Source organism: Schistocerca gregaria, chromosome 8, assembly GCF_023897955.1.
Source record: "Schistocerca gregaria isolate iqSchGreg1 chromosome 8, iqSchGreg1.2, whole genome shotgun sequence".
NCBI classification, from domain to species: domain Eukaryota; kingdom Metazoa; phylum Arthropoda; class Insecta; order Orthoptera; family Acrididae; genus Schistocerca; species Schistocerca gregaria.
The window spans coordinates 349,325,823-349,345,016 of NC_064927.1; the positions used below are offsets into that span (position 1 = coordinate 349,325,823).

General features: G+C 43.8%; 1 long non-coding RNA gene across 1 annotated transcript in view; it reads left to right on the top strand.

The window, feature by feature from the left end:
- Positions 1-15,714, top strand: part of LOC126284705 (uncharacterized) — a 121,029-nt gene extending 105,315 nt beyond the window's left edge. Inside the window, exon 3 of the long non-coding RNA XR_007551531.1 lies at positions 15,513-15,714. This is a non-coding gene — a long non-coding RNA (uncharacterized LOC126284705). The remainder of the gene's footprint in view (positions 1-15,512) is intronic.
- The last annotated feature ends 3,480 nt before the right edge of the window (positions 15,715-19,194 follow it).

Here is a 19,194-nt window from a genome sequence, read left to right on the forward strand (position 1 = left end):
AAGGGTAGATCATGAAACTCGTGGGGAGGTACTGCAGAGAATCGCGGAGAAAAGAATTTAGAGGCAGAACGTGACTAAAAGAAGTGAATGGTTGACAGGACCCATTCAGAGACATAAAGGAATCGCCAGTTTAGTGCTGGTGGGTAGTGTGAGGGGTAAAAATTGTAGAGGGAGACCAGACTATTCTTCGGACTGAACACCACAACAGCGTCGAAGCATAACACACTTTATGCACTACACTTGAAAGAATTTCGTTAATGTGTACAATAATTTGTGTTTCTTAGTAAAAGCCATTCCAACAACATGCATGGCATAGTACAACGGTTCTATAAAAACTGAAATAATCATTATCGTATAAAAAAAATCATACACAGTGCATCAAATATACATGCTCATGTCAGCCTAAAAGCGGCCTGCAAACTGATTGGTTCAAATGGCTCTAAGCACTATGGGACTTATCATCTGAGTTCATCAGTCCCCTAGAACTTAGAACTACTTAAACCCAAGTAACCCAAGGACATCACACACATCCATGCCCGAGGCAGGACTCGAACCTGCGACCGGAGCGGTCGCACAGTTACAGACTGTAGCGCCTAGATCCGCTCGGCCACTCCGGCCGGCGCTACAGACTGAAATTTGGTAGCAAACACCTCAGGTATTACAAACATTCAACAGGTGGCACCGCAGTAGTAACAAAATGTGCTTGGGCTTCGTACGAAACGCTGCGACTCAGTTGGTTATTGTTGTTGTACCACCCGGTGACTGATTGTAATATCTGCAATGTTTACTACCCGGTCTACATCTACATCGTGGCCCTTCCGAGAAATGTACGTTGATGGCAGTAGACTCGTTCTGCAATCAGCTTTAGACGCCAGTTCTCTAAATTTTCTCAGTAGTATTCCTCGAAAAGAACATCTCCTTCTCTCCAGGAAATCCCACCTCAGTTCCCAAATCATTTCTCTAAGACTCGTCCATTGCTCGAACCTACCGGTAACAAATCTAGCAACCAGCCTCTGAATTGCTTCGATGTGTTTCTTTAATCTGACCTCCCTTGGATCTGGAACACTCCAGCAGTACTCAAGTGTAGGTCGCACTAACGTCCTATGTGCGGTCTTCTTCACGGATGAATAAAAATTTTCTAAAATTCTCCCTATAAACCGAAGACGACCACTCGCTTTCCCTACCATAGTCCTCACATGTTCGTTCCATTTCATATCGCTTTGTAACGTTACACCCGCATATTTAAACGACATGACTATGTCAAACAGGGCACTAGTAACACTGTATCCGAATATTACAGGTTTGTTTTTCCTATTTATGCGCATAACATACATTTTTCCGCATTTATAGCTAGCTACCAGGCATTACACCAACTATAAATTTTGTCGAAGTCATCTTGCATCGTCCTATAGTCACCCGACTTCGACATCTTCCCCTACATCACAGCATCATCAGCAAACAACCGCAGATTGCTGCCCACCGTGTCCACTATATCATTTATATATAGAGAGAGTAATAGCGGTGCTGTCACACTTCCCTGGAACATCCAGACGATATCCTTATCTCTGATTAACACTCGCTGTCGAGGACAACACATTGGGCTCTGTTACTTAAAAAGTCTTCGAGCCATTGACACGTCTGGGAACCTATTCCATGTGCTCGTATTTTCGTTAACACTTTGCAGTGGCGGGCCGTGTCAAATGCTTTCCGGAAGCCTAGGAATATAGAATCTGCCAATTGTGCTTCATCCTTAATTCGCAATATATCATGTGAGAAAGTGGCAAGCTGAGTTTCGCACCAGCAATATCTTCTAAAACCGTACTGGTTCGTGGACATAACCTTTTCGATATCAAAAAAAATTATTACTTTCGAATTGAGAATATGTTCAAGGATTCTGCAGCAAACTGATGTTAGCGGCGCTGGTCTGTGGGCTCCGTTTTTTTACCCTTTTGTACACAGTAGTGAGCTGTACTTTTTTGCAGAAGCTTCAGATTAGTTGCTGTGCGAGAGATTCGAGATAACTGCAATCTAAGTAAGGGGCTAATGCCGTAAAGTACTCTTTGTAAAACCGAATTTCAGTCTGTATTTGGTTTTAAGCTAGTACGAGCATGTACATTCGGTGTACTGTGTATGATATTTCATGTAATTATTGTTTTACTTTTGGCATGTCGATATACTATGCCATGCATGTTCTCGGAATGGCATTTATTATGTGACACAAATTATTAAACACATGCACGAGATTCTTTGAAGAGTAGTGCATAAGGTACGTTATGTATCTACAGGGTGATTCAGAAATGCATCTAAATATTTTAAGGGTGTATTTGTGAGGTAAATATAAGACAAAAATGTTCTATAAATGTTTTTCCATAAACGTTTAATTCCAGAGTTATCGTTAAAATACGAAAGTCATGTCCGTATCAAAACGACGTCAGTGCAAGCAGCAGGATGCCATATTCTGGTACGTAATGCACATACGTATCTCCCAACAGTTGATTCGAAACTGCATGAATAGTGTTTGTTTGTGTTTGCAATTGCTGTTTACTCCTACTGTACAGAAGATGGCGCTGATGTTGTTGGTAACGGAAACGTACTTCCTGTCGTTCATTCATCGTCAGAAGGCTACAGGTTTCGTGCACATGATGTACTCAAACAGTGAGTATGCTGATATGCACCTTGTGTATGGTGCAGCAGATGGAAACGCACTTGCAGCAAGACGAAGGTACAGTGAGCTGTTTCCAAGACGACGGTTACCAAGTCATCAGACGTTTGTATCTGTGGACAGACGTATGCGGGAGTATGGCATTCGTCCTGGGCCACATTCAGGTCGACCACTTGAGCATGCAGTGAACGTCGAGGAACATGTTTTGGACCTGGTAGACCAAGATCCAGCCATCAGTACGAGACAAATTAGTGCAGCTGTACGACTTCCACAATCTACTGTATGGCGGCTGCTTCGGAGACAACAGTTGCATCCATTTCACCTGCACAAAGTGCACGAATTGACACCTGCAGACTATCCTCGCCGTCAGCAATTCTGCCAGTGGTTACAAGAGCGTCTTTTGAATGATCCAATGTTCATTCGGCTGATATTATTCACAGATGAGGCCATGTTTACTCGTGCGGGTGTAATCAATTCGCATAATATGCACCAGTGGGCTGTCGAGAATCCTGGCGCGAGAATTGTGCGTGGATATCAACATCTACATCTACATCCGTACTCCGCAAGCCACCTGACGGTGTGTGGCGGAGGGTACCCTGAGTACCTCTATCGGTTCTCCCTTCTATTCCAGTCTCGTATTGTACGTGGAAAGAAGGATTGTCGGTATGCTTCTGTGTGGGCTCTAATCTCTCTGATTTTATCCTCATGGTCTCTTCGCGAGATATACGTAGGAGGGAGCAATATACTGCTTGACTCTTCGGTGAATGTATGTTCTCGAAACTTCAACAAAAGCCCGTACCGAGCTACTGAGCGTCTCTCCTGCAGAGTCTTCCACTGGAGTTTATCTATCATCTCCGTAACGCTTTCGCAATTACTAAATGATCCTGTAACGAAGCGCGCTGCTCTCCGTTGGATCTTCTCTATCTCTTCTATCAACCCTACCTGGTGCGGATCCCACACTGCTGAGCAGTATTCAAGCATTGGGCGAACAAGCGTACTGTAACATCAATTCTCCATAAACATTTGGTGTGGTATTGTGGTGAATGACTTACTCGGACCTCATGTTCTACCTCCAAGGCTGACTGGGCACGCTTACCGCGAATTTTTGGAGGGGGAATTGCCTGGATTGTTACAGGATGTCCCTCTTGCAACACGAGCCACCTTGTGGTTTATGCACGATGGTGCTCCTGCCCATTACAGCTGCAACGTAAGGGCGTACGTCAATGATGCGTATCCACATCGATGGATAGGTCGCGGAGGACCAATTGCTTGGCCAGCCAGATCACCTGACCTGAACCCTTTAGACTTTTATTTATGGGGCCGACTGAAGACATTGGTGTATTCTTCTGCAGTACCGAACAGAGAAGTGCTACAACAAAGAATTGAAGGTGGTTGTGAAATTATTCGTGGAGAGTTGAACGGACTGTGTAATGTGCAGAGATCATTGCGGCGACGAGCACGGGTCTGTCTGCAAGTTCAGGGACAGCATTTTGAACATGCATTGCATTAAAATTTGTGCAAATACAGTACAGTACAGTCTGTAAATTCTTCACGTTTTTTCCTTAGTTATTTTGCATTGATTTAGTTCAATCAACAGGAACTAAAGTAATACAGTATTCGCGAGGAATTGTTTCAGTTTGTTACGTCACGTTTATTTACCAGTTTGCGTTTTTAGTCCAAATGCACTGTAATTAAACTGTGAACTCTGGGAAGTAAATACTTTACGTTGTATTGAATGTATTATCATGTTTTGTTCATAACTCTGTAATAAGCCAAGTATATCAAAAATTGTATAGAACACTTTTGTCTTATATTTACCTCACAAATACACCCTTAAAATATTTACATGCATTTTTGAATCAGCCTGTATATTATGTTAAAATGTTGCATAGATATCCCACACCCATTTTTGTCCTTACTCGGCTTTGCTTCACAGATCCGAAGACGGCAACATAGTTTGCCGAAACCGCTAATCTGTATAAATACTATACTTAAACGATCGTGGCATTTTGATGAATGTTACTTCTATTTTCATATTAATGTAGATCGTCCCCAGGCTGGAAAAGTGTCAAGTATATAGGAACTGAAATGCTGTGTTGTAGGGGAGCTCTCCTGTCACAAAGGGAAAAGAAATAGTCGGTCGGTATGGAATGCCGTCAGACACCATGTTGCCGATCAACTGCACTAAGCGCTGTACTTGCTATGATCTTCAGTCCAAATACTAAGCTGATGCAGGTCTGCACGCTAGTCTACCCTGTGCGAACCCCTTCATCTCTGCATAACTACAGCAAACAACATAGCTTTTTGCGTTCATTCTTTGGTCTCCCTCTACAATTTTTATCCCCCCCCCCCCCTCCCAAAAAACACATTTCTTCTACAAGCATAGCGACATTTCTTAATATTTCACAATGCACCCTATCAACCGTTCTCTTCTTTTAGTCAAGTTGTAATACAAATTCCTTCTTTCTCCAACTCCATTCAGTACCTCTTCATTAGATATTCGATCGTCCCATCTAATTCTCAGCATTCCTTTGTGGCATCACATTTCAAAAGGTTTTCTGTTTAGCAAAAGTGACAAAAAGCAGATTTCAGAGTACTTGATGGCTCAACACAAAAGTTTTGTCTCAAGTACAGATAGTGTTTAGGATCAGTGGACAAAGTTCAAAACCATCGTACAATATGCGTTAGATGAGTATGTGCCAAGCAAGATCGTAAGAGATGGAAAAGAGCCACCGTGGTACAACAACCGAATTAGAAAACTGCTGCGGAAGCAAAGGGTACTTCACAGCAAACATAAACATAGCCAAAGCCTTGCAGACAAACAAAAATTACGCGAAGCGAAATGTAGTGTGAGGAGGGCTATGCGAGAGGCGTTCAATGAATTGGAAAGTAAATTTCTACGTACTGACTTGACAGAAAATCCTAAGAAATTTTGGTCCTATGTCAAAGCAGTAGGTGGATCAAAACAAAACGTCCAGACACTCTGTGACCAAAATGGTACTGAAACAGAGAATGACAGACTAAAGGCCGAAATACTAAATGTCTTCTTCCAAAACTGTTTCACAGAGGAAGACTGCACTGTACTTCCTTCTCTAGATTGTCGCACAGATGACAAATTGGTAGATATCGAAATAGACGACTGAGGGATAGAGAAACAATTAAAATCGCTCAAAAGAGGAAAGGCCGCTGGACCTGATGGGATACCAGTTCGATTTTACACAGAGTACGCGAAGGAACTTGCCCCCCTTCTTGCAGCGGTGTACCGCAGCTCACTAGAAGAGCTAGCGTTCCAAAGGATTGGAAAAGGACACAGCTCATCCATGTTTTCAAGAAGGGACGTCGAACAGATGTGCAGAACTATAGACCTATATCTCTAACGTCGATCAGTTGTAGAAGTTTTGAACACGTATTATGTTCGAGTATAATGACTTTTGTGGAGACTAGAAATCTACTCTGTAGGAATCAGCATGGGTTTCGAAAGAGACGGTCGTGTGAAACCCAGCTCGCGCTATTCGTCCACGAGACTCAGAGGGCCATAGATACGGGTTCACGGGTAGATGCCGTGTTTCTTGACTTCCGCAAGGCGTTTGACACAGTTCCCCACAGTCGTTTAATGAACAAAGTAAGAGCATACGGACTATCAGACCAATTGTGTGATTGGATTGAGAAGTTCCTAGATAACTGAACGCAGCATGTCATTCTCAATGGAGAGAAGCCTTCCGAAGTAAGAGTGATTTCAGGTGTGCCGCAGGGGAGTGTCATAGGACCGTTGCTATTCACAATATACATAAATGACCTGGTGGATGACATCGGAAGTTCACTGAGGCTTTTTGCAGATGATGCTGTGGTGTATCGAGAGGTTGCAACAATGGAAAATTGTACTGAAATGCAGGAGGATCTGCAGCGAATTGACGCATGGTGCAGGGAATGGCAATTGAATCTCAATGTAGACAAGTGTAATGTGATGCGAATACATAGAAAGATAGGTCCCTTATCATTTAGCTACAAAATAGCAGGTCAGCAACTGGAAGTAGTTAATTCCATAAATTATCTGGGAGTACTCATTAGGAGTGATTTAAAATGGAATGATCATATAAAGTTGATCGTCGGTAAAGCAGATGCCAGACTGAGATTCATTGGAAGAATCTTAAGGAAATGCAATCCGACAACAAAGGAAGTAGGTTACAGTACGCTTGTTCGCCCAATGCTTGAATACTGCTCAGCTGTGTGGGATCCGCACCAGGTAGGGTTGATAGAAGAGATAGAGAAGATCCAACGGAGAGCAGCGCGCTTCGTTACAGGATCATTTAGTAATTGCGAAAGCGTTACGGAGATGATAGATAAACTCCAGTGGAAGACTCTGCAGGAGAGACGCTCAGTAGCTCGGTACGGGCTTTTGTTAAAGTTTCGAGAACATACCTTCACCGAAGAGTCAAGCAGTATATTGCTCCCTCCTACGTATATCTCGCGAAGAGACCATGAGGATAAAATCAGAGAGATTAGAGCCCACACAGAAGCATACCGACAATCCTTCTTTCCACGAACAATACGAGACTAGAATAGAAGGGAGAACCGATAGAGGTACTCAGGGTACCCTCCGCCACACACCGTCAGGTGGCTTGCGGTGTATGGATGTAGATGTAGATTCTCTTACTATATGAACTACTTTTCATTTCCGTACAAGGCTACAATGCCGACGAATACCTCCAGAAAACACTACCTTCAGAATAACAAATAGCGTGTGAAAATTGCCCAAAAACCTTCTCTAAACTTACGAATGCTATAAATGTAGATTTCCCTTTCTTTAACCTGTATTATAAGTCGGAGTTATGTACATACATAAGGTGGAAAACAATTTGACAGACAAACTTTCAGAAATTGTTCAGGGAGACCTGAGTATTTTGGTCCATTTAACGCTTTACCGGTTCTTCACTGAAAATGCACAGCATTACGAATGTTGACGGTATGGGCCTTGTTTGTTGTTAGGGAAAAACCTTTTCCATTCACTCACTGTTCTTGCTGGTGACGATAGTAATGAGGACTTTACTCTTCGTCCTCAAGCTTGCATTCTGTACTGCTAAGCTTTCTTTTTTTCCACACGCTATGTTTGTTGTACGCTGGCTGAGGTACGCAGCACTACGAATAGGTTTACTGATGAAGAGTTGGCTGAGACTCACCTGAAGCAATGGAAGAACGGCACTACAGCTCTATACTGAGATATTACCGCATTGATTGCAACCACATCAAATGTAAAGAAAACTCAAATCGACTTCAAATGGTTCAAATGGCTCTGAGCCCGATGGGACTCAACTGCTGTGGTCATTAGTCCCCTAGAACCTAGAACTACTTAAACCTAACTAACCTAAGGACATCACACACATACATGCCCGAGGCAGGATTCGAACCTGCGACCATAGCAGTCGCACGGTTCCGAACTGCGCGCCTAGAACCGCAAGACCACCGCGGCCGGCTACCTACAAGGAAATAGGTCCTTCCATATTACAATGAGTAGCATAGTAGAGGGGTTTTCACTGTTTTTCCGTCACTTTTAGAGAAAAGTGGTGAACTGAGTGAGCCGTGCTGGCCCCGGCTTATGCATTGGTTTAAATCTTGACTGTTATTCTGCGTTTGGTTTCCCGCAGTTATTGCGCTTATGCCGACGTTTTTCCTGTTTCTACGTGTGGCAGCAGCGGTGTGTATCGATATTCGCACTTTGTAATATCTTTGGTCTGGTGCTGATAGTTTCCGGCTAGCCGGTGTGCGGCAGGCGGTCGGTTGGTGTGGATCAGACAAGAAATCTCCGCGTGGCTGAGTTAGCCGGGCCCGCTGGCGGTCTCTGCTTAGTGTCGGAGTGTGTGGGAGCTGTTCAGATTGCTACGAGATTCGCGGCTCACCGATCCATGACATCAAAATTGAGTAGTGATTTAATTACCAAAGCCAGTCCGTTCACATTGTGCCGTTCGTTTCCATGGTTGGCTGTTGGGGGTATTCCCGTGAGCAACAGCGAGTGTTCGAGTTGGCGAAAATTTGGCCACCATCCGGTAGAGTTTAACTTGTGGCCGTTAGCGTTCCGGTTACCTGCCCTGGTCGCTAACGTAAAATTCAGGCAGTGTCCTTTCCTAACCGTGTTGTCGCTGTCCAACACGTGTGTGAATTTTTGACAGCTTATGCATACTTGGTTGTGGGCGGCTACGCCTTTTACGTTTGGACTTCTACGTCTACATCTACATCTACATCTACATGATTACTCTGCAATTCACATTTAAGTGCTTGGCGCAGGGTTCATCGAACCACAATCATACTATCTCTCTACCATTCCACTCCCGAACAGCGCGCGGGAAAAATGAACACCTAAATCTTTCTGTTCGAGCTCTGATTTCTCTTATTTTATTTTGACGATCATTTCTACCCATGTAGGATGGGCTCAACAAAATATTTTCGCATTCGGAAGAGAATGTTGGTGACTGAAATTTCGTAAATAGATCTTGCGGCGACGAAAAACGCCTTTGCTTTTATGAATTCCATCCCAACTCGCGTATCATATCTCCCAATCTCCCACACTTTGTAGTTCCTTGTGTACTGGTCGGGTGGAAAGCAACTCGTCTTGTCGGTGGGTCCGTTGGCTGACTCGTGGACGGGTTGCCGGAAGATCGGATATACACTCCTGGAAATTGAAATAAGAACACCGTGAATTCATTGTCCCAGGAAGGGGAAACTTTATTGACACATTCCTGGGGTCAGATACATCACATGATCACACTGACAGAACCACAGGCACATACACACAGGCAACAGAGCATGCACAATGTCGGCACTACTACAGTGTATATCCACCTTTCGCAGCAATGCAGGCTGCTATTCTCCCATGGAGACGATCGTACAGATGCTGGATGTAGTCCTGTGGAACGGCTTGCCATGCCATTTCCACCTGGCGCCTCAGTTGGACCAGCGTTCGTGCTGGACGTGCAGACCGCGTGAGACGACACTTCATCCAGTCCCAAACATGCTCAATGGGGGACAGATCCGGAGATCTTGCTGGCCAGGGTAGTTGACTTACACCTTCTAGAGCACGTTGGGTGGCACGGGATACATGCGGACGTGCATTGTCCTGTTGGAACAGCAAGTTCCCTTGCCGGTCTAGGAATGGTAGAACGATGGGTTCGATGACGGTTTGGATGTACCGTACACTATTCAGTGTCCACTCGACGATCACCAGAGGTGTACGGCCAGTGTAGGAGATCGCTCCCCACACCATGATGCCGGGTGTTGGCCCTGTGTGCCTCGGTCGTATGCAGTCCTGATTGTGGCGCTCACCTGCACGGCGCCAAACACGCATACGACCATCATTGGCACCAAGGCAGAAGCGACTCTCATCTCTGAAGACGACACGTCTCCATTCGTCCCTCTATTCACGCCTGTCGCGACACCACTGGAGACGGGCTGCACGATGTTGGGGCGTGAGCGGAAGACGGCCTAACGGTGTGTGGGACCGTAGCCCAGCTTCATGGAGACGGTTGCGAATGGTCCTCGCCGATACCCCAGGAGCAACAGTGTCCCTAATTTGCTGGGAAGTGGCGGTGCGGTCCCCTACGGCACTGCGTAGGATCCTACGGTCTTGGCGTGCATCCGTGCGTCGCTGCGGTCCGGTCCCAGGTCGACGGGCACGTGCACCTTCCGCCGACCACTTGCGACAACATCGATGTACTGTGGAGACCTCACGCCCTACGTGTTGAGCAATTCGGCGGTTCGTCCACCCGGCCTCCCGCATGCCCACTATACGCCCTCGCTCAAAGTCCGTCAACTGCACATACGGTTCACGTCCACGCTGTCGCGGCATGCTACCAGTGTTAAAGACTGCGATGGAGCTCCGTATACCACGGCAAACTGGCTGACACTGACGGCGGCGGTGCACAAATGCTGCGCAGCTAGCGCCATTCGACGGCCAACACCGCGGTTCCTGGTGTGTCCGCTGTGCCGTGCGTGTGATCGTTGCTTGTACAGCCCTCTCGCAGTGTCCGGAGCAAGTATGGTGGGTCTGACACACCGGTGTCAATGTGTTCTTTTTTCCATTTCCAGGAGTGTAGTTGGGCCGACTACCTGTCTCCCCTAAGCGAACGATGCAGACCGACCTCCGGAAACTTCTGAGCGCCGCTGGCTATACTGCCTTTTCTTATTGGTGTTTGATTGTGTATTTTAATGGCTCATAGCCAACGGTTTGGATTTGTATGCTTTTTGTTGCATTTTAAATAATGGGTCTTCAGTCATTTTAAAATTGAAAGTTCCTTACTTGTCAACTTTTGCATTGTTTGGGCCTTCAGCCTCATCTAAAATATTTTTTGGATAAAGCTTTAGGTCTTCAGCCTTTTGAAAATTCATTTTAGTTGTGTTTTAAATCACGGGCCTTCAGCCGTTTTAAAAATTAAAGAGGTTGTGCCCTTAAGCCATAAGATTGTGTGACATATTTAGTCAATAGTTAAAAAAAATAGCTCTGAGCCCTATGGGACTTAACATCTGAGGTCATCAGTCCGCTAGAACTTAGAACTACTTAAACCTAACCAACCTAATGGCATCACACACATCCATGCCAGAGGCAGAATTCTAACCTGCGACCGTAGCTGTCGTGCAGTTCCAGACTGTAGTGCCTAGAATCGCTCGGCCACACCAGCCGGCAGTCGATAGTTAAGCTTGGAAATTTGCGCTGTAATGTTTGGGCATCTAGATAAAGTTATATGTGTCCGAGAGTAACTGTCAGCCGCTCAGTTTTGGCCCCTTTCCACAATTCCAACTACCTGTTCTGTCTTGTGGGTTTAACCAGGCGTTTCACTTAGTAACAAACCGATTAAATAGTATTAAGTTGGTGCGTAGGTTCGTATGATTTGAGTATCGCGGGAGGATATTCCGGTTGCTATGGGTTTATTTTTCGACTGTCACTTTTCATTTGTTCACTATTACTATTTGAGTTTATATTTTGTCATTTTGTCATTTGCAGACAGTGAGTGGTGCTGTGGACTCTAGAAATTGGAATTCCAACTGGAGAAATCGGAACATTTCCGACACACACATATCAGCCAGAACACTTGACTACCGACCTACTATCGATACAAACCCGTCCAGGCGACAGAAGCGTCACCTGGCAGGGAATGACTGCTGGTCAGACGCACGCGCAGTGCACGAAGTATCAGTGAGTGTGCTGTCCGTATGTAGACTGGGAATGGCTCGGCGCGAGTATTTCGGAAATTGCACGACGTGTCTGGTGTACGAGGAGTGCTGCGGTGAGTGTCTTCAACACATGGCGAAACGAAGATGAAACCACGTCCAGATGTAGTGGGGTTGGGAGCCCACCCATCACTGTAGATGTCGGACGTCGTAGGCTGGGCGGACTGGTAAAACGGGGCAGGTGGCGAACTGTGGCGGAACTAACATCAGACTTAAATGCTGGGCAGAGTAAAAGTGTGTCTGAACACTCAGTGCACCGAACACACCTAATGATGGCCTTTCGTAGCCGACGACCTATGCATGTACCAATGTGAACACCACTGAAGTGGACACGTGACCATTGCCACTGGACATTGGCGCAACGGAAGAGCGTTGCATGGTCTGATGAATTCCGATACCTTCTTCCTCATGCAGCGGGACGGAGACAAGCTGGCCTTTTAATGACGATTATGATTCCAGACGGCAATGTTATTTTCAGCAAGATAATGTGCCATGTCACAAGGCCCGAAATGTGACGGAGTGGTTCGAGGAATATAGTAGCGGGTTTCAATTGATGTGCTGCCCCCCCCCCCCCCCACACTCCCCCAAACTCGCCAGACCTGAACCCGATCGAACAAGTCTGGGATGTGATTGAAGGTGGTGTCAGGTGACTTGCGTGTGCAGATGAGGCGCCAACTACCTCCAGCGACCTATGAAGGCCTCACTGCTTTCATGCCAAGACGCGTCACGCTGTTATCTGTGCCAAAGTTCTGTGGGTAGGTGGTCATAATGTTCTGGCTGATCGGTATATTCTTCTGTCTGAGCTCGATAGAAGGGTGATAGCAATGGAGATAGCCAGAAACATTAACGACATGTATAGGGATAATGCCTCAGAGCACCGAAAGAAAATGATTTTCTTTTTTTATGAAAGATCGTTTCGATATTAGTGATTCTCCAGGTTCAGAAAGACCTTAAGAAACTGATGAAGATAATTTAGATGCTTAGTCGACAATGATTCACATCGAGAACTTGTGAATGTGAAGAATTGTGATCATCTCACCATCGTGTGACTTTTCATGGGATGGGGAAGGATCGAAATCGGTTGCATGGGTCACGCATGCTCTAAGTCAGAATCACAAAACTCAGAGGGTGGTCATATGTCTGCATCCTCGTCATCCATGGGCTCTTGAACAACACCGACAGTTCCTATCCTGTATCGTTACTGGTGGTAACAAGACCTGGCTTTTTTTCCAAACGTAAGGAAAAGAAAGGGATGGTACCTGTGCGCATCCACAAAAGTTAATGTTATGCATCTGGCGAAACAGAGACAGTGTGCTGTATTATGACTAGCTTCCCCGAGGCAGCCATTACTGCTAACATTTATCGTCAACAACTCAGATCGTTGCACACGCAATCCAAGAACAACGAACAGGAAAACCACGTGAAGTGGTGCTACCCCACGATAACGCCCGTCCGCATTCTGCTAGAGGAACCGCTGACCACGCAGTTTGGTCCCTTTAAAAATAAAACCAACCATTCTGCTAGATTGACAAAAAACACTTTATGGGAGTTGGGTAGGAAAGTCATCCCGCACCTACCTTTTTGATCTGATCTTACTCCCTCAGATTTTCACCTTTTGCGCTCTCTCTCGAATAACCTTCAAGGAGCTTCCCTTCCGTATGAAAATGCTCTCCGAAAATGTCACCATTGGTTTATCGACACAGAACTATATGATTTCTATAGTCGTGGAATTGAAAAGTTACCCCAGCGTTGACAACCTGTTGTAAAACGTGAGGGACGTTATCTTATTGATGACTAATGTCTCTGTTATGCGTTGTGTCTATAGTTGCATTATTACGAGCCACAGGAGATCATTGATCCCGTTGTTCCCGTATACCAAAATATTCTGAAGGCATCCCTGAACAAGTTCTTCACATTGTATATCTTTCGGAGGTCTATTAGCTCTCTTTGTCATTAAATGGATTTTCAATCTGACTGAGAGTGCAGTATTAATCAGGTTTCACGTAGTACTTTCAAGTTGAATTACGGAAGTTCCGCCTGCCGGAGTGGCCGTGAGGTTCTAGGCGCTTCAGTCTGGAACCGGGCGACCCCTACGGTCGCAGGTTCGAATCCTGCCTCGGGCATGGATGTGTGTGATGTCCTTAGGTTAGTTAGGTTTAATTAGTTCTAAGTTCTAGGCGACTGATGACCTCAGAAGTTAAGTCGCAAAGTACTCAGAGCCATTTGAACCATTTGAACGGAAGCTCCTATTGTTGCTGTCACTATATACAGTATTTTCAGTCCTATCAGGTATCCTGTTTTGGCTCATCGATGACTATCCGAAATCATTCTAGGTGAGTTTCAAGATGCACCATAACAGTAATCCATGATATCTTCCTTCTCATTCCGTTTCATTACTGATAGTTTGAAAATAATATCTTATGTATTCTCATCAATATTATCATTATTCTCTTAATGTTATGAAATGGTCCATAACAGTGAGACGTATTACAGTGGCCCCAGACGTAAAGCAGTCATCAACCCCAAGGTCTATTTGAACACAACAGCCCTTTATGGGCCCTTTATGTGTTTACCGACAACTTTTGACGAGTTACTCACTTAGCCAATGTCTTCAGAAGTGAAGATGGTTCGATAGGACCAAAACCGGTAACCATTTTAAAAATATAGTAACATTGTGACTTTGCAGACTTTCCCTACGTATCTGTTGAAAATACATTTCTCTGGTTTACCACCGGATCTTACTGTGTAAACCCCACAATAGATCATTGATGCAACGGCCCGACATGGTCAGGTGTTGGTAGTTGCTCTTGTAACTGCAGCAAGAAGCTGTCGAACAGTTGCACTGATGAAATATTGTGCGATTTGCATAATACGATTCGGCGGTAATCCCGAGAAGTATATTTGCTACAATAACATTGATTGTACGACCATTGATTGAGGATTTTTCCCGAGAAAGACAATATCTCAATTTCTGCAAGGTTATAGGAGGCACTATAGTTCAAAGTGGACTCCGGAGCAACTAGACATTTTGACATTTAAAAACATCGTAAGAGGTGAAAGAAGTGATAAGTCGCAGATAAAAATCCTGTGACTGGATGGGTATCGAACATCACACCTCTGAATCGATAGTACGGCAACAAAACACTCTTACGAAACAAGAAATAAATAAAAGTATGAGCCAGCATATCTAAAGTAATTCTAACAGGCCTGCTTCCAATTTATTGCTCAGTATTATACGTACATTTAAAGAAACTAAAGAATTAATATTCAAATAAAACCAGTAATTTGATCCATTATCTTCATTCTGATCCCATAGACACTACTGTCACAGTTCGAAAACCTTTTTATTTGCAAATCTTTCAGCAGGCTTTTCTGTTTTAGGATGAAGGTTAAGAATGATTTCCATTACACTGACAACAGACAAAAATCGCGGGGACGAGATTCGACGTGAGGAATCGTTCTCCGAATTTGTGTCACTCGCAGTAGCCGAGCTTTAACAGTGATATGACAATAGCTGATGAGTGTTACTGTCATGAAACTAACAGCGGCCAATAATTAAGATATTATTTAGCAGTTAATAAGCAATCATTTACATTATCGATCACAGTTTCTAATTAATTATGGTGTTTTTCAGGTGTGGATGTCAAAAGAAGACAGAATATCCTCACGATACTTATGAAGAAGTATCATAAAAAGTGGGTACGAGCCACCTTTTGATGTTACATTGGCTCGAGCTCCTACACACTTGGGTGTCCGTCAACTCAGTTACACCACAATACAAGAAGTGCCATCTGCATCCTATAAATAATACTAATTTTTACTTTATTTGTATTTATATCGACATAACAGCACTGAAAAACTATTGTGCATGAATTTGAGTCCCTTGAACTTACAGTTTCACTCTATCTGTACCAACGTTTGGCTGAAATTTGGTTCAATTACTGTATAAATCTATGAGAAAAGCCTTGATTGAGTGGGCCACTCAGTAAGTGGTGTCATATCACGGGGCAAAATATTAGTCATGGAGCATACTGATTGCCTCGCAGCGCTGTAGTTTCTTAACAACTAGTAGCGTATAAGGATGGGGAAAACCAATACCGGTATTTCAGTTCTGAATAACTACTATTTTTCTCTATATGTTTCGTCTCAGCCTGCCGGGGTGGCTGAGCGGTTCTAGGCCCTACAGTCTGGAACTGTGCGACCGCTACGGTCGCAGGTTCAAATCGTGCCTCGGGCATGGATGTGTGTGATGTCCTTAGGTTAGTTGGGTTTAAGTAGTTCTAAGTTCTAGGGGACGGATGACCTCAGAAGTTAAGTCCCATAGTGCTCAGAGCCATTTGAACCATTTGTTTCGTCTCAGTTAAAATTTTTCATTTTTTTACTAATACCTGGGTAAAAAACTGCATTTGCAAATAGCAGCAGAGCAAAATTTTTTGTTTTTCAGATTTTTTAATGACAATGTTTATTCGTAATATTTCCATTGCTTTGAAATACTGCGAAAAGTGATAAGTGCTATTTTACTAACAACGACAGCAGTTAAGAACTAAGAACAAAGACTTGGCATTAGGATCGATATAGCATTGCAGAGACAACGACGTACTTGTTGCCGCGTGCAGTGGCCTATTAAACAAGACACGTATACCTGCTGTGTGCAGGATTAACTCCCACTTTGTCTACACAGCAGTTTCTTGCTGTCGTCCTAGGTCATCGGTTACTTTGCAGAATGGCACCGTGTACCTAGTGTGGAAGTATATTACAAAGTGTCGTAGCAAAGAAGTACGATGCTCTATTTGCTTTAAAAAATTAAAAACAGAGAGAGGCACAACAAATTTACTATATCATACAAGGAGAAAACATTCACAATGTTCCCAGGAAGAGAAAGTAAATTCGATTGATATACCTATAGTATTATCGACGTGCTATGAACTTGCGATATTGAACCCTTATTTTTGTCATTGCCTCATAGCGAAAAATTGATACCATCCAAAAATGACGCTGCGGGAAAGTTATCAACATATGTATATTCACTCTGGCCATCACCATGCCTGTCTCCTTCATCTTCGCCATCTTCAATGGAGATTACGAGGCCGATGTCTACCACAGTCTCAACCCATATCTGTTGAGATCTCCTATTCCTTCATCTTCATTAAAATTTTTCGTTCTTTATTCAGATTCTCCGTTTATTACTTGGAAACAATAGCAATAAAGAACCGATAATTTGTTTCTTCAGAAACCGATTAATTTTACTGGTTTTAAAGTTACTGGTGTTAAAGTGGAGAGAAAAAGAACCGGCATAGCCGAAAACAGACTGTGTCTGCGATAACTACCATCCGTAGCAGCTCACGATGATGCGACTGCTACTGCAGACATAAATCGCAACAGTGAAATGGTGTGTATGATACAGCCACTTGTACGGAATCAGTGCAGTAAGACAGTTAGTCTTGGAGACGTGACGGGATGGCGAAGAGGAGCTATTGCGACTGGACGAGCCCATGGTCACATTCTGAATGAAGCATTGTTGGTGTATCAAATTGGACGAGCGTCATGACAACAGGATTCAAAGCCGACAGGGACTGCCCCTGTCAGTCAGTGTCCATCCCATTGACAGGAGAGCTACATGATGCCGGCCGGAGTGGCCGTGCCGTTCTAGGCGCTACAGTCTGGAGCGGAGCGACCGCTCCGGTCGCAGGTTCAAATCCTGCCTCGGGTATGGATGTGTGTGATGTCCTTAGGTTAGTTAGGTTTAATTAGTTCTAAGTTCTAGGCGACTGATGACCTTAGAAGTTAAGTCGCATAGTGCTCAGAGCCATTTGAACCATTTTGGAGCTACATGCAATGGACATTCCTCATAAAAAGCTATTGTTGACAGCGATACATGAAGTCCTACGTCTCTAATGGGCCAAACAACACATAAAGTAGACAGTAGCTGACTGGAGACGTGTAATGCAGTCCAGCGAGTTGCGGTTCTGCCTCTTTTAAATTGATGCACCGAAAGCGAACGAGACGTTCAACCCAGAGCGTGTGCAGGATGTGGTTTAGGACGGGGGTTGTTTCATGATGTTGCGTGGGTGCTTTTGGTAACGTGAGTTGTACCCAGTTATCCAAATTATCGTGAAATTTGTAATATTTCTAGCTTATTCCTGGTATACAGTGAAAGTGATGTGAGCTCTATTTTCATTCGATGTGTCACTCTTCATATCTGTACACTGGATACTTTTCACACAGAAGTCGTCAATAGTCGATATTTTACTGCTAGGGAAGATTTAAGTATAAGCAGTGCAATCTTTGGCTGTCAACAGCATTGTCAGTTCCAGTAACGTTATGTGAGAAGTAAGTGATAGAGTGGTCTACTGGCCATGCTAACAGGCCGTCTGAAAATTGCTAGCAGAGCACAGAGATGCAAATGCAGAGGATTCTGTATTTTCAAAATATGATTTTGTTAAGACTGATTTGAAAAGTGTGAAAATACTCAAATAATGTTGTCGCTGCATTGCTTGCTGGAGTGTAATTTATGATGTGTTTGAAAAGGCAAGGTTTTAGTACTTTTCTTTATTGCTTCAGTTAGTTAGTCTGATTGTTCAGATGTGATTAATAAAGTTATCTGCTCGCATAAGCCGTGCTAGCACTCGTTTAGCACTCTATTAACTTATTTCATAACAGAGTCATATTTTTATAAAAAGAATGATTTTGCTGTAAAGATAACTGCCATTGTTATGCAATATTCTCCACCATCTCCTCTCGAAAATAATGTTCGATAATTGTTTGTCGACACATTACGCTTCGCGGAACACAGTGACTGAAATTAAAGCTTCATGTGTGTAGCACAGCTGCACGTCTCTGCATTGCACTTGTACGAGGCTTTCTTTTCTTTGACTGGTTTACAGCAGCACTGTACTTTAATGTTCATCACTCCCGAGCCGTACAAAGTTTCCAATCCTACAGGTAAACCACGAAAATTTACTGGGGCTAATTTAAAATCAGTTAAGAAATAATAAATTCATTCGAAGTTTTGCATTTTAAAATTAATATCAGTTTCAGTTTAGGTACAGATCACTTCACATTTCAATTACTTTTTCTAACAGACTCATTCTTACAGCACTGTGTTCCATTTACATGTGTATTAACTAATGTTTGGAATTTTATTTGATCAATTTGTGTACGTAAAACCATAGGGCATTTTTACAGAAACATTTTGATTATTTGCAATTCCTATGTACAAAGAAGGAGATAAGAAAGACCTTTTCAACTACAGAGGATAAACCTGCTGATTTCAGTTCTTAAACTTATAATAAAAATAATAGAAGAAAAATAAAAAG